Consider the following 14801-nt stretch of genomic DNA (forward strand, 5'->3'; position numbering starts at 1 on the left):
GAGGGGCCCTGTGCCGGCAGGGCCAGCGCAGGCAGCGGGGAGCGGGGTGAGGGTGTCTGCACAGCCATTTCCAGGCGCCGGCTGCAGTGAGGGAGTGTCCCAGCCTTTCATCGCTGGCTGCCAGACCGCGGCCGCCCTTGTTCACTCAGGGAGAATCCACCCCCGCCGCCCCAAGCCTGCCCTCCCCCAGCAGCAGCCCAGTGAATGCCTCCTTACACATCCTGAGAAAGCATCCATAATGGCCCGCCGCCTCCCACCTTCCCAGGAATTCCGCGGCGCTGGGCCCGTAGGGAGGTAGGGCGCAGACGGCCTGCGGCGCCTCCCCATTGGATGGCCAGGTCGTGCTCGACTCCCTTGCCGCGGCTGGCCAGCCACAGGCTCACCTCCCTTCCCACCGTCGCTTCCGGGAGAGGAAGCGAGGTGGCCTTTGCCCCCGCACAGGCCAGCCAAGAATGCGGGGCCACGCTTCCCATTCTGCCCGCCCGAGGACTCGAGGACAGCGGGGGCGAGAAGGGACGCGCAGGGCCCATCTCGGGCAGCACGATTAGAGATCGCTTGCGGGGGAAGCGGGGCACCCGCTGCTTCGCAGGACCCCGAACCCCCCAGACAGACCTCGCGGGGGGAAGGACCGACGCGCGCGCGGCCGCCGACGCTCCTCAGTTGGCCAAACTCAAGCCCCGGTGGCAGGCACTGTCCCGTGGCCTCTGCCCCGCGGTGCGCCTCTCGCTGGGAGCGCCGAGGTCCCCGACAGCGCGGCCCCGAGCCCCTGGGCGCCGTGGGAGCGCTTTTTCTCTGCACAGCGCGCAGCCAGCACAACCTGCGGGGAAGGCGCGAAGTTTGCGAGACACGCGCGGCGCGTCTGTGCGTTGGGGGGCGCGGACAGCCTGCGGCCCGGGGACCCTGGGCCCCCGAGGAACAGGCGCGTGGGCAACGCCAGGGGCGCAGTCCGGGCAGGGCTGGGTTGCCCTCGTCCCGACCCGCATCTCCCATCGGTGGTCTCCCGGCTGCTGGGTCCCCGTGGGAAGGGGCTCGGGCGCCTAGAGACCCCACGCCGCGCCGCCCCCGCCCCCCGCCAGCCCCGCAGAGGGGGCTTCCCACAATGCCGAGCGAGCTCCAGCCCGCACTTCCGCTGTCCGGCCGCTCACGGGGGGGCGGAGGCGAACCGACCCCCGCCGAGGCCCCCTCCGCCCCGCTAGCGGAGCCGGCCGACCGAGGGGCGGGGCGGCTGCCGGGCCGGCGGGGCGGGGCCCGGGGCGGTGGCCGGGGCCGGGGCCGGGGCGCGGGCCAATCAGCAGCGGCCGGGCGCGCGCCGGGGGGCGGGGTCAGGGTCCGCAGGCGGGGCGCGCGCGCGGGCGGCGGGGGCCGCGGGGTTGGAGCGGCGCGGGGGCGCGCGCCGGCCTGACGGACAGACGGACGGACGGACAGACGGACACAGCGGCCGAGGCGAGCGCGCAGCTCGGACCCGCCCGGACGCAGCGCTCGCCCGGCGGCCGCGGCGATCACCCGCGCTGGTCCGGCGGCCGCGGCGCCCGCCCTCGCCCGCGCCCCATGGGGTCACAGGTAAGCGGCGCCGGCTCATTGTCCGCGGCCGGGCCGGCGCATCGCGGCGGGCCCGGGGCTCGGGCCGGGCCGGCTGCTCCGGGCCGGGGCCGCTCCGAGTCGGGCGCGTCCCCGCCGCCTGCCCCTCGCGCCCCGCCGCGCCCCGCCCCGCGGGGGCGCCCTCCCGAAGGCGATCGGCGCGCCCGGCTGCGGCTCCGGGGGTGGCGGTAGCGACCCCCGCCCGGCCCCCTCCGTTCCCTGATCTCCGGTGGCGAGGGCGGGGCGGGGCGGGCGAGGGCGACGCGGGGTCCCCGCGGGGCTGCGCGCGGAGGCGGAGGCGGCGACGGGGCTGCCCCGCGCCCCTCGCCCTCGGCGCCTCCTGCCGCCGCCGCCGCCGCGTTCCCTCCCCCGTCACCTCCAAAAGGGGAATTTTCCAGCTGGTAATTTCTGCTGCGTCAACGCCCGGCCCCAGGAGGCAGCCCGGGGGCGTCCTGGCGCCCCCCGCCCGCTCCGCCCCGCGCGCCCCCCGCCCGCGCTTGCGAGCCGCACCCGGACCCACCCGCGCCGAGTTTGCCAGGAGTCTGAACTGCGGGAGGTGGGCGCGGCGGCTCCCCGCACCCCGCCGGGCCTTGGGGGTCATTGTCTCCCCCTGAAGCCGGGCACCGGCCTCGTCTCCATTTTAATTACTGGCTGAACCTGGGCGCAGGGGCCTCGAGGCCGGGCGGCTAGAGAAGCGCGGAGGGGACGGGGCGCGCAGAGCGGACGGGGCGCGCGGAGGGAGCAGGGTCCGCCGCGAGCAGCGTCTTTGTTTCTCTGTAAATAGACATGTCAGTTTCACAGGGTAGCAAGAGTCACTGTCTGACAACTCAATCCCGATGGCAAATGGGGGATTTTCTGCAGCAGGAGGAGGGTTCTGGCTAGTTGGGGTTCCTCCACCCCTGCTAACAAATTCATTATTTGTAGGCTTAACGGAGCACGCACAATAGGGCTGGACGGAGGAGCCTGGGTACAAACCAAATGGGCGAAGAACTGATATTTTCTGACACCGAGGAAATACAAACAAAAGAAAGTTTGACCGAGATTCGCAGCGAATTTCCTCACGCTTTCCGTGTTCCAATCTCAGCGACGCGTTTGTCGTGGATTGCGGAGGCAAGATTGTTATCAGCATTGTTTACAGAAATGCTAATTAGGCAACGGGTTTAGCGAACCCGGCTGCGCGCAGACACCTGTGCGGAGTCCTCGCGTGCGTTTTACTTGTATCAGCTGTAGAATCTTTCATACTAGATTTATCATCAAAGCTAACTTCCCTTTTGGGTAGCAGACTGTGGATTCACTCTATCGCTGGCCTGCGTGCTGCCTGTGAAAGCAGTGTTTCCACTCTACAGGAGTGGGAAATAGTTTGTTCCCCAAAGGCAAATTTACGGAAGGGTTTTTCACATGAATAATGAAGTAAACAATATAATTTTATCATAGTGGACTCCTCCTTCTCCTTGCTACATTTCATGGTAGTTTTAGGTGCTGTGAACTGAAAACTTTGGGACACCTTGCTATTACAGAAATGACTAAGCCAGGGGCGTACTGAGGCAGAAGTTAACTAGATTTAAGTAGGAACTTAGGCACTGTGTTCCCCTAAAAAGCTAGTAATTATTTTTATTTCTTTTACTGAAGGGAAGGAGGTGTGTGTGTGGAGTTTACTGTGAGAGTTCTCTTGAGGGAGTGGTGGAATGGACGCATTTAGGCTAAACCCAAAATTCAGCCTTTCCTGGAGGCCAGCCTCCGGACAGGATTTCATTAGGCCTCATTGAGATCATCCTGCACGAAAGAATTTTGTTTTGATGAGATAAGTTCTGTTCAGGTTTAGCTGTTTCGTGTTTGAAAGTGAGCTGTTTTCCCACATCCAGTTTCTGATGTTCAGGACTGGCGGACTGTTGGCTGCAGGGGCTCTTGGGTGCTCTGTGTCCCTGCTCGGTCACCCAGGGTCAGGGGTCCGCCGCCCCCTCCTTGGTCACACATTAGCACAGGAAGGTGAGGTCGACCCTGAGAATGGGTGAGACTCCTCCCGGTACCTGGAAGGACACCCTTTTACAGTCAGAAGATTTGTTATTTGCAAACACGTTAAACCAAATATTAACAAACTTTCCAACATTGTCCTTATGTGGGGTTTTTCAAATTAAGGGAAACTGGGCCACTGTGTCCCTGGGGTCTGTGTTTCTGGGGCAGCTGTGCTCTTGCCCTGCTCTCTACCAGAGGTCTTGGACCAGCTGAGGACAGCCCAGCAGAACATCTTCAGCGGGCTCCACGAGCCGTGAACTTGAACTCATTCCTCATTTTGCTGATGCTTTATGTGCCCAGGTGCCCTCTTGGCCTCTGTGTTGAAGTGGGTGGAGAGTTCTTGTGCCCTGTTCTAGGGGCTTCGTGTTCTCATAAAAACGGAGGCTTTTTCTTCTCTCTGATCCGAACGTATTCTACTTTGGAATCGGTTGAGTGATGGTAGATTGTCAAGAATTCCCTTGTGAATCTGCTCCCTCCCCGGAACAAAAAGGATTCTTCTTCTTGCCACAAGTGTGCTTGAATGGCCTAACTCCCAAGAATAAACAGATGATTGAAAAATCGCTACTGAGGCCACAAGACTCACTTCAGTCTTTGAAATACGGTTGTCTTGTCCTAATCCTGGCTCTCGTGTCCTCTGCTCTTGGCTCTGGCTTTGGTATGACCAGTACAGCTGGGGTCTTCAACCATGGGATCATTGGCGGTTTCCCTCTTTTCTGCCTTTCTAGCTTCGGTACTTTGTGTGCCTGACACGTGTGTACTCGGGCTTCGTGTTCTGGTTTGCTGATGATGACAGAACATGTCCTCTGGTTCTGCTCGTAGACGGAGAAATCATGGAAAAGAAAATTAACTGTTTCTAACAAACTGAAAAGTTTTTCTAGTAAAGGATAAGGACAAGCTAGACCAGTCAGATCTGACCTTAGTGTGATTTATGCAAAGTTTTCCCTTCAGTATCTCTCAACAGTGCCTTTAACTCTTATTTAGATTTTTAAATGACTAAGTATTTTTTTTTTTTTTTTTTTTTTTGCTGTACGCGGGCCTCTCACTGCTGTGGCCTCTCCCGTTGCGGAGCACAGGCTCCGGACACACAGGCCCCGCGGCCATGGCTCGCGGGCCCAGCCGCTCCGCGGCATGTGGGATCCTCCGGGATCGGGGCACGAACCCGTGTCCCCTGCATCGGCAGGCGGACTCTCAACCACTGCGCCACCAGGGAGGCCCAATGACTAAGTATTTTTTTTTTTTTTTGCGGTATGCGGGCCTCTCACTGTTGTGGCCTCCCCCGTCGCGGAGCACAGGCTCCGGACGCGCAGGCTCCGGACGCGCAGGCTCAGCGGCCATGGCTCACGGGCCCAGCCGCTCCGCGGCATATGGGATCCTCCCAGACCGGGGCACGAACCCGTATCCCCTGCATCGGCAGGCGGACTCTCAACCACTTGCGCCACCAGGGAGGCCCTGACTAAGTATTTTTAAATGCCATTATTTAGATTTAAAAAATTAGCGACCTAGGCACTTTAGAAAGTTGAGAAACAATGTCAACATATTTTTCAACAGCATTTACGGGGGTTTTGTGTTTTGACAGATGTGTTTTTTGAGTCATGTTAGAGAGACATTCCCAGAGTTTCTTACTCATGACGATTTTTGGCCTTATTGAGGGCTTGCTGTGGACCAGCCTTCAGGCCAGGTTGGGGACAGAGTTCCCACGGAGGGGCCGGTGACCCGTTGGGAAGGGTGTGTGGGGGGGGCGGGAGCCTACAGGAACCACCGATGTGACCTGATGTGGTGACAGATGCTAGTGAGAGCTCGAAGCAGGACAGGGTGTAGCCCACCTGGTGGGCTCTCTAAAGACTCTTGGAGGGAAAGGGTGTCCGTGCTGACACCTCCCCCGCCCCTGATGGGCCCATGGCGCCAGCCTCCGGTTCCGGTACGTGTGCAGCAAATTCTGTTTGAACTTCTGCTTTGCCAAGAGTGGGTAGCCAGTGAGAGGGCAGGACTCTTGGGGCCAGGCAGCTTTTGGGGGCTGATTGGCTGTTGGGATGGGGGCAAGAGGTGGTGTAGTTTCAAATGATGTCTTCCAAAGCACATGTTGCAGCACAGGAATCACTTCCTGAACATCCATGCCCACAGACCACCCTTCGTCTTTTGGGGAATGTCTCGGGGAAGCTGTCCTTTTCCTGGCCCCCAAGTGGCACCCCAGCACTGCTTGTCCGAGTGGACCAGCTGTGCAGCCCTCTTCTGAAGAGATCCAGATTTGTGTATGAAAGCCCTCCTGTCAGTGCTATGTGGTGGCCGGAGGCCCCGTGTCAGACCCCTTCTGTGTAGAGCAGAAAGAAGGCAACTCTGTGTCTTGGGCTGCAGATGGACGGTTCGAGAAGCTCAAGCATCCGGAGCTGCCTCTGTGAAGGTGCACACACGTGGGCGGCACGGCCTGGGCGGCTTTGGGCGAGTCACCCTCTGAGCGTGTGTCACCTGGCGCGAGGAGGGTCTGACCTGTGTTCTGCGGCCACTCTGAACGCTGTCCCATGGCTGAGCCTGGGGCAGGAGGACCGTCGGCCAGCAGAACACGAGCGCTCCAGACCAGGCGCACACCGGCCTGCGGTGCGGGCGTGCTGCCCTCCGGACGGACTCCCAGGGCTCATCCGCCCCCAGTCACAGAGGTGGCCACACCGAGTTACACGGGGACGGTGTGGGCGCAGATGCGGACAGGAGGGCTTTCTGGAAAGCACACTCACAGGACCCACTCTGGGCCCGCTGGGCGAGGGAAGGCACCGGGGCTCTGTGTGCACTGGAGAATTGGTTACGGTGAGAGGGGGGACAGGGCGATGGAAAAGCCACCAGGAGGGTGGCCCAGAAGAACCACGCGGGGGAGGGTGAGTGTCAGGCGTGCTGCAGACTCGTGGGGAGGGCCAGGTCGCCTGGGGGAGCTCAGGGGTGTGGGGCAAGTGGGCAGCGCATCCGCCTCTGGTGTGAGCGGGCCAGGCAGGCGCCTAGAATGGGCCTTTGCGTACTGCTGCGGCCCCGTCCAAGTCTGGAGCAGGTTTATTTTGTTTTCTCATCCCATCCCATCCAAAGTAATGCCGCTTCTGAGCAACAGTTTCCTTTTCCTTAGGAGGTTCAAAGACAGCTCAGAAACGACTCTGCTTCCTTCGGGGGCAGGAGAGAGCCGGCTCCGCGGGGAACACTCCCAGAATCGCGGGGCCTCTGGCTGCTCAGCCCAGGCCCCCGCCGTCCAGGTCCTGGGCCAGCGATGTCCGCTGTGCTCCAGACGAGGTCGAGTCAGAGACGTCTGATGTTCAGAGTCACGCACACAGGTGGCCGTCGCCCCTTCTAGGGAGCCAGGCACCTTGGCCTAGGACCCACCCTGACCCCTGGCCTCTAAAGAAGCCGCCCGTCTGCGCTTGAAAGCCGGTCCTTCCCGGCAGCCCTGTGGCGGCCGGCTCCATGGCCCACGCCCTCTCTCACACAGAAAGTGGAGCAGGCTGGCCAGCCGGAAGTAATGGTGTTTTTCCATTGCCTCTGGTGATATAGAAACTGTTATTTCATCGCTTTTATTTTATATGAAGACTTTCCCCCCTCAACCTCAGAGTGTTTTGAAGAACTTTTCAGAAGGTCAGGGACCACGTATCATGACAGGCTCACTACGCACCTGAAGCAGGTGGTCTTTAATATTGGGTACCTTGACCTTTCCTATTTTTTTCTTTTTTTTTTTTTTTTTTTGGCCACACCACGCAGCTTGCAGGATCTTAGTTCCCTGACCAGGGATTGAACCTGCGCCCTCGGCAGTGAAAGCACAGAGTCCTAACCACTGGACTGCCAGGGAATTCCCCCTCTTTTTTTCTTACGTTGTTGGTAGGATGAGACCAGAACAATGAGTGACAAGGCGACAGTGTCCTTGGACATCCCTTACCATTAAAGTCACTGAGCTCTACTGGACAGTGTGATACACACTTGGCTGTGGATGGGTGGTCTTTTAAATCTCTTTCCTTCTCTTCTCTGGTCTGGCTTCTCCATCACCTGCTGCTTTTGATTCCTTTGTGGGGTGGAAATCCCACCTGCCTGGACCCGGGACCAGAGGGAGGGTGGAAGTTTCCAGTGGTGGCAGTACCACGTGGCCGCGGGGACCGTGGTTCCTCTGTGGTGAGCGGGGGGTCAGGATGCCGTGGAGCTGGGAGCACTTCCAGGTGTGTGAGTGCCCTCGAGGGCCTGAGAAGCAGGTCGGGGAGGGTTAGTGCCAGGGGACCCGCCTTCGCTGTGGCCGGCAGATCTGCTCCACTGAGGCGCAGGTGGCCCTTCAAAGGCGGGGTGTCTTCCCCTGAGGTCAGCAGACCCACCGAGCCTTGGAGAAGCAGTGCAGGGCGAGCGCCAGCTCTCGAGCCCACCCGATGCAGCCCGTGGGTCACACCGACCTCACATTTACTTAGCATTTCTTTTACCTCGTCTTAAGAAGCAAGAATATCCATGAAGTCGTGAGTTTGGTATCTCAGTTATATTTTTCTTGGTGCACACTTTCTTGGACATGTAACTATTAGGATAGACAATGATTTGTCCCTTTTCCTGCTGGCAGGGAACGTGCACTCCCCATATCCCCCTCAGCCGCTCGCTGGGAGGGGACCAGCACCCTGGCCCAGGGTCCAGGGGTGAGACTGGACTTTGTGGATCTTGGTTGAGAACCCCTCATGCCCCATCTCAGAGGCCTTTCCTACCGTCTGACCGGGGAGCAGTTGGTGTAAGTTAGGCTGCTGTTTAAATGAGTTCCCTGGGGCTGTCAGAGCACAGGACCACCAACCTGGCAGCTTACAACAATAGAGCTTTATTCTCTCACAGTCTGGAGGCCAGAAGTCCTAAATCAAGGTGCGGGCAGGGCCACCCTCTCTCTGGAGGCTCCAGGGAAGGACGCTTCCTGCCTCTTCTAGTCTCTGGCGGCTGCTGGCAGTCCTGGGTGCTCATGGCCAAGACACATCCCTCCAACCTCCTGTCCTGTTCTCATGGCCTTCACCCTGGTGTCCAAATTTCCCTCTCCTTATAAGGACACCAGTCACACTGAATTGGAGTCTACCGTAATGACCTAATCTTAACTCTATTACATCTGCAAAGACCCTATTTCCAAATGAGGTTACGTGCCCCTGCAGTTAGGACTTGAACCTATCTTTTGGGGGGACGTGATTCAACCCACTACACCGTTACAGCTCGTATTTGCCTGACACATTACCACATACGTTTCTCAATCCCAGCGTTTCCTGAGGCCTCTTCGTGTGTCTCCAGCTGTCACCTCTCACTCCTGCCCTTCCCTTGCTAGTAGAGCAGACGTGGCCAGTGACAACGGTACTGGTGAGTTCACTCTGCAGACCTGCACTCACCCCCACGCCTGCAGCAAGCAGGGCTCTTGGTCCAGGGACACAGCAGCCAACAAGGTCCTTGCTCTGCTTCCCAGAGGGGAAGGGACAGGGCAGACAGATGTCAACACCTGCCACGGAGACGGATGCGCAGGGCCCGGAGGAGGGTGTGGGGCGGGGAGCAGAGGCGGAGCCCAGGGTCCCCAACGGGGCCGCTGGGGTGGGTACTTGCTGCCGCCGCTCCAAAGCAGGACCCAGCCCCTCCTCTGGACCCGTCTGCACGGCTGGATACCCGTGTGCCCCTCTGCCCCCCAGGTTGGACCCAGGCCTTTCTTGCCCCCAGGCAGCTGGTGAGACTCGTGGCCCCTTTTCTGGATGGCGTTTTTATTGCTTCCTGTAGGAGACACTGGAAAATGAAGTGTAGCAGCTATTGAAATGTAGCCTTCACAATCTAGAAAACTTTCTTCCCTGCTGTAGTAACAGGAGGAGCTTCACGTGCCATCAAGTAAGGCTGTCGAGCGGCTGGTCTGAAATTCCTGATTCTTACAGTGATGAGTGTGGACGTGCCCCATAGTGACCAGCGGCCGTGGTTGTGGACAGGGCTGTTGTCCCTGGCGTGTCCTCCACGTTCACGGGCGAAGTCCCTCTACGGTGGGTCCCAAGGTCACCAGGAGCCTGGGGGCCCCGCAACCTTGGGAGGCCAGGGTCCTTGCCGTCACTTCAGTTCACCCTCACGGTCACCCCCTGAATGAGGACCCTCGCCTGCTGGGGTGGGACGGGGTGGGTTGCACTTGGGGTGGCGCCTCTGAGATCTTTATTCTGTTTCGTGCTGTTTGTTGAAAAATCAGAGCTGTTGGTCCCACGTGGTGGTCTGGCTGGTGGCATCCTCTGACCCTCAGGAGCCCTGCCCTGTTATCCCGTGAGGGGTCAGTAGCCCAGGCGAGGGGGACCCATGTGTCTGGTACTCAGGGTCCAAAGTGTGACGGTGACGTCTGCATCGGAATTTCTGACGTAAAAACGAATCATTTTCATATTTACTGCCTGCTTTGAAAGATACTTGTACCTTTCGTTAAGGAGATGTATATGTTTTGGGTTTTTTTCACTTTTTTTTTTTTTGGTTGTGCTGCAAGGCAGTCGGATCTTAGTTCCCTGACCAGGGATAGAACCCGTGACCCTGCATTGGAAGCTCAGAGTCCTGACCACTGGACTGCCAGGGAAGTCCCAAGGAGATGTATATGGAATTTTCAAGATAATCATCACCTATATAAGTTTTATTTGAAAAATTCTAGATTTGCCATTGGTTACTAAAGTATAGGAACATCTTGGAATTTTTTTTTTTTTTTTTTTTTTTGCAGTACACGGGCCTCTCACTGCTGTGGCCTCTCCCGCTGCGGAGCACAGGCTCCGGACGCGCAGGCCCAGCGGCCATGGCTCACGGGTCCAGCCGCTCCGCGGCATGTGGGATCCTCCCGGACCGGGGCACGAACCCGCGTCCCCTGCATCGGCATGCGGACTCTGAACCACTGCACCACCAGGGAAGCCCTGGAATTTTTTTTAACATAATTTGTTTGGCAAGATTATTCCTTTCGAATGTTTTGATGTTTGTTTGGAGCCATGAGCTATTTTTACCTTAGTTTTTTCCCAGGTAAGTCGTTTTTGTCCCTGGGTAAAAACCAACCCTGGGTCTGAAGTGTGTCATCTGGCCCCATGCGAGCGGGTGGTGGACAGACCTTTCATCTCTGAGTCTGTGAATAAGGGACTGGCGTGGAGTGATGGGGGTTAGAGCACATGTGCTGGGTCCGTGCTGCTCCGATTCCCACTTATTTCTCATGAATTCTCAGCACCCCTGGAAAGCACATTGTTTTTCTCCTCTGAGTTGGGGCTTGTTCGTTCTCAGTGTGCTGCGGTTATTTCCTTGGGGGAGGTTCCAAAAGTAGAATCGGGGCTGAAGATGCAGCACATCTGTGAGTCGGGGCACGGGTTCCAGAAGGACATCTTGCTTCACGGCACAGCCCCTGTGTGGGCTTTGTCCGAACACAGGGGTGCCCACCTCCAGCAAGCCTGACCCCCGCCTATGCCCTGTGCTGCACGGTTCTGTGGCAGGGATGGCGAAGCCCCCGGGTTGGGTGGGGGACCCCTACCCGTGGGCTGCAGCCACTTGTCACCAGGGCGGGCTTGGGGAGCCCCTGTGTCCCCGAGGCCCTCCCCAGGTCAGTGGCAACTCCCAGTTCCAACCTCGTGAATCAGGGTTTCATGTCTTAAAGCACCTTGGAGCTGTCCCAGCCGCACTTGACAGAGAAGGGCTTCCCTGGGGGGAGGCTATCCCTCCCATGCCGGAGGGGGGACAGGGTGCCCTCAACCTCCGGGCCCTCCCTGGAGCCCAAGCCCGGCCCCAGCCAGGGGGAGGAGGAGCTGGCCCCCAGGGGCTCCTCCCCCCAGGGATTCTCCCCAAAGGAGCCCCCACCCCGGGGCCCGCAGCACCTGCTGAGCTGGCGCCCAGCTGAATCCTAGTTGGTCCAGGTAATCCCCATGCTGGGACCCGTTTCCCGCCAGGTCTGTCCCACCTTGGCCTCCTGCGTCCATCACACGCCCCTGCCTCAGGCCCTGTGGCCTGGCCTGGGCCCCCAGCTGCTGCTGCATCAGCCCACCCCCACCCCTATCAGGGGCCAGTGTGACCTCTTCACTGCTGAGGCCTGGTCAGGTCCGGGACTGCTGGGCCATTGACGTCCATGCTGTTGGAGGGCCGCGTGGTGCAGGTCCTCGTGGCGGACACACACTCTTCATCCACCTAGCAGCCGTCCACCCAGCCTTCATTTACTCAGCATCTAAAGAGTGTTTACTGTCTGAAAGGCCTGTGCGGAAGTGATAGTGAGGACTTGGAAACATCCGATTAGTGGCTGAAATTCCGTTGGAAGCCAGAGCAAACATCTGTGCTGGTCCAGGCCTGCGTGGCGCTCTCACCGCCGCCCGCCGGAAAGTGACGGACCACGTTTCCGCCCGCCCCAGGTCCAGGCCCAGCGACCCATCAGTACTGGGTTTCCCAGGCAGCACCTTAGGTTGTTGGGTGGCTTCTCTTGTTTTCCAGCAATGCAACTTTTAAGAAAAAAGAGACCTATAGGGCTTCCCTGGGGCAGTGGTGCAGTGGCGCAGTGGTTAAGAATCTGCCTGCTGATGCAGGGGACACGGGTTCGAGCCCTGGTCCAGGAAGATCCCACATGCCACGGACTAAGCCCGTGCACCACAACTACTGAGCCTGCGCTCTAGAGCCCTCGAGCCACAACTGTTGAGCCCGCGTGCCACAACTACTGAAGCCCGTGCACCTAGAGCCCGTGCTCCGAAACAAGAGAAGGCACCACAATGAGAAGCCCATGCACCGCAACGAAGAGTAGCCCCTGCTCGCGGCAACTAGAAAAAACCCAGGCACAGCAACGAAGACCAAAGCAGCCTAAAATAAATTTATAAACAAACAAACAAAAGAGAAAGACCTATTAAAGATTCCAGCAGTTACTTGATGTAAACAAATGTTGCAAAATGTTAAAAAAAAAAAGCGGTGTTTCTGGTTAAGGGTTAGGTGGGAGTTCTCTGAATTATTCTTGTAACTTTTCCTTAGGTTGGAAAGTGTTTCAAAGTAAAAAGTTGAAAAAGACAACAAAAGAATCCATCCTATGGCTTGAGAACAGGCACTGCTTTTAGGTTATTTCCTATTTAGATTCTACGTTTTTCTTGGCGGCAGGGCTCACGAGTGTTAGTTAACATTTTGAGTCACAGCGTATCTCAGATTTAAAACCCTTGGAAAGCATTCTTCTGCCTTGTTAAGCTGATCAGCTTTCTTTCTAAGAAAAATTTACAAAAATTTTAAGTGGATGTGTGGCTTTTTCTAGGGCTTTTGTAACAAAAGTGCCACAAACGGATGGCAAACACAACAGAAATGTGTTCCCTTTTAGCAAGGGGTCCAGGGCTGTGCTCCCTCTGGGGGCTCTGGGGGAGGGTCGTTCCTGCCTCTTCAGCTCTTGGGGCCCAGGCGCCCCTGAGCTTGTGGCCACGTCCTTCCCGTCTCTGCCTTCGTCCCTCTGTGCATGTCTGTGTCCAGATTTCCCCCTTTGGTGACACATCAGACCCACTTGGGTTATGACCTCATTTTAACTTGGTTAAATCTGCCAAGATCCAATGTGACAATGAGATGGGGCAGGGCCAGGGAAAGACCCCGCAACCAGCCAGGTCGCGGGCTTTCTCTAGTTGTGGTGAGCGGGGGCTACTCTTTGTGGCGGAGCACATTCTCTAGGCACGCGGGCTCAGTTGTGGCTCACGGGCTCTAGAGCGCAGGCTTCAGTAGTTGTGGCACATGGGCTTAGTTGCTCCGTGGCATGTGGGATCTTCCCGGACCAGGGCTCAAACCCGTGTTCCCTGCACTGGCAGGCAGATTCTTAACCACTGCACCACCAGGGAAGCCCGGTACTGTCGTTTTGTTGACCCCCCCAAGGGTGTGCACCAGGACTGTTCAGCGTCGAGATGTGGTCCCTGTGTGGAGAGGCTCTCAGATTCGGTGGGAAGGTGTCAAGGTGTCTGGTGACAGAGGCACCTTGCGAGCCATAGTGGGAGGAGCCCCTGGAGGCTCCCTGGAGGAGGAGGCAGTGTCACCAGCGGGGCGCTTGCATCCCTTTTGTGTTCCACAGCAGGGTTTGCCTTTGTCGCTTCACCTGTAAAACGAGCACGTAAGGGAGCTGATAGTTATGATGAAGCACGGTTTAGAGACGAAACGCCCAAAATGGGAGTCGAGTGTAGCAGGAGGTGCCTGGGAGCACAGGTCAAGTGGTGACCTCTTCCTCTTTCTCTCCCCAGTCATTCCCCCGACCAGCCTCCCACCAGCAGAAGTGACAGAGCTCTCGGGCCGCCGCGCCCGGCCGGGGCCTTGGCTCTGACTGAGGCCTTTAAGGCAGGTCTCCCCTGTCCCTGCCTGGTCTCTTCTGTTCTCTCCCTGCCCCTCCACTTGTTCCCGGGGCCCTGGGCACTTTCCCTGTGCCAGAGCCCGAATCAGGATGTCTGGGACCCGCTGGGGGGGCTGCTCCCCCGTGAGAGTCCAGGTCTCCCCTCAGTGAGTTGGGCTCTGGGCTCTTGGTCTCGGTGGCTGGTGCCACCCTGAGGCCTACACTGGCACCGCCCTGGCTGGTTGCGGGGTCTTTCCCTGGCCCTGCCCCATCTCACTGTCGCGTGCTCTCTCCTGCCAGACGCCCAAGGTGTTGTGCCATCTCTGGGCTGCCTGTGTTTTGGCCACTGCTCGCTGCACTCTGACCATCCTGAAACACAGGGGCTCCTGTGTCCCGAAGTGCTGGGGCCGACTTCCACGGTCCTTCCGTCGGTCAGGGCCGCGGTCCTCTGGGGCTGGGCTGGAACGGCCAGGGCGGTGGCTCGGTGGCCTGGCACCTCCAGGCTCAGGGCTCGGCTGGGTCGCTGGGGTTGCTGTGTTGTCTCCACGCCAGCGCAGACCTGGAGTGCGAAGGTGGACTCTGTCCAGCCCCCTTGAGGCTTGCTTAGCTCCAGGCCAGGGTCAGCATGGGAGGGCTCCCCCCCGCCGAGGCCCTGAACCCGGGAATGGCAGCTCACGGGGCCTTGTGTAGAGGCCAGCACCACCCGCAGCGTGCTGCTCCCTCCTGGGGCCCTCCCCCCGCCCTCCCACCCCCAGCGCCTACTCCCTTGTCCTGACTGGCCTGTGCCCCCTTCTGGGAAGTCTCCCCGACCCTGGCCCCTGCCCAAGCGCGGGCGCCCTCGCGGCACCTGTGTGCTGCTCTGGAATCGTGGCTGGGGGAGCCTTGTCCTCAGCCTGGGCTCCAGCACCCAGCGCAGCTCCAGGCTCCTGGGTGCCATCACCCAGTGCAGCTCCAGGCT

The 14801-nt window shown here is 59.0% G+C and overlaps 1 protein-coding gene across 1 annotated transcript in view; it reads left to right on the forward strand.

Annotated features, from left to right (window-relative positions):
• Nucleotides 1–1490: 1490 nt before the first annotated feature.
• The window catches only part of ZBTB46 (zinc finger and BTB domain containing 46), a 55070-nt gene continuing 41759 nt past the window's right edge, over nt 1491–14801 (forward strand). The window contains exon 1 of the mRNA XM_060078014.1: nt 1491–1560. The gene's annotated coding sequence lies outside the window, so the exon portion shown is untranslated. The remainder of the gene's footprint in view (nt 1561–14801) is intronic.

This window comes from Mesoplodon densirostris, chromosome 16, assembly GCF_025265405.1.
Source record: "Mesoplodon densirostris isolate mMesDen1 chromosome 16, mMesDen1 primary haplotype, whole genome shotgun sequence".
In the NCBI taxonomy this organism is placed as follows: domain Eukaryota; kingdom Metazoa; phylum Chordata; class Mammalia; order Artiodactyla; family Ziphiidae; genus Mesoplodon; species Mesoplodon densirostris.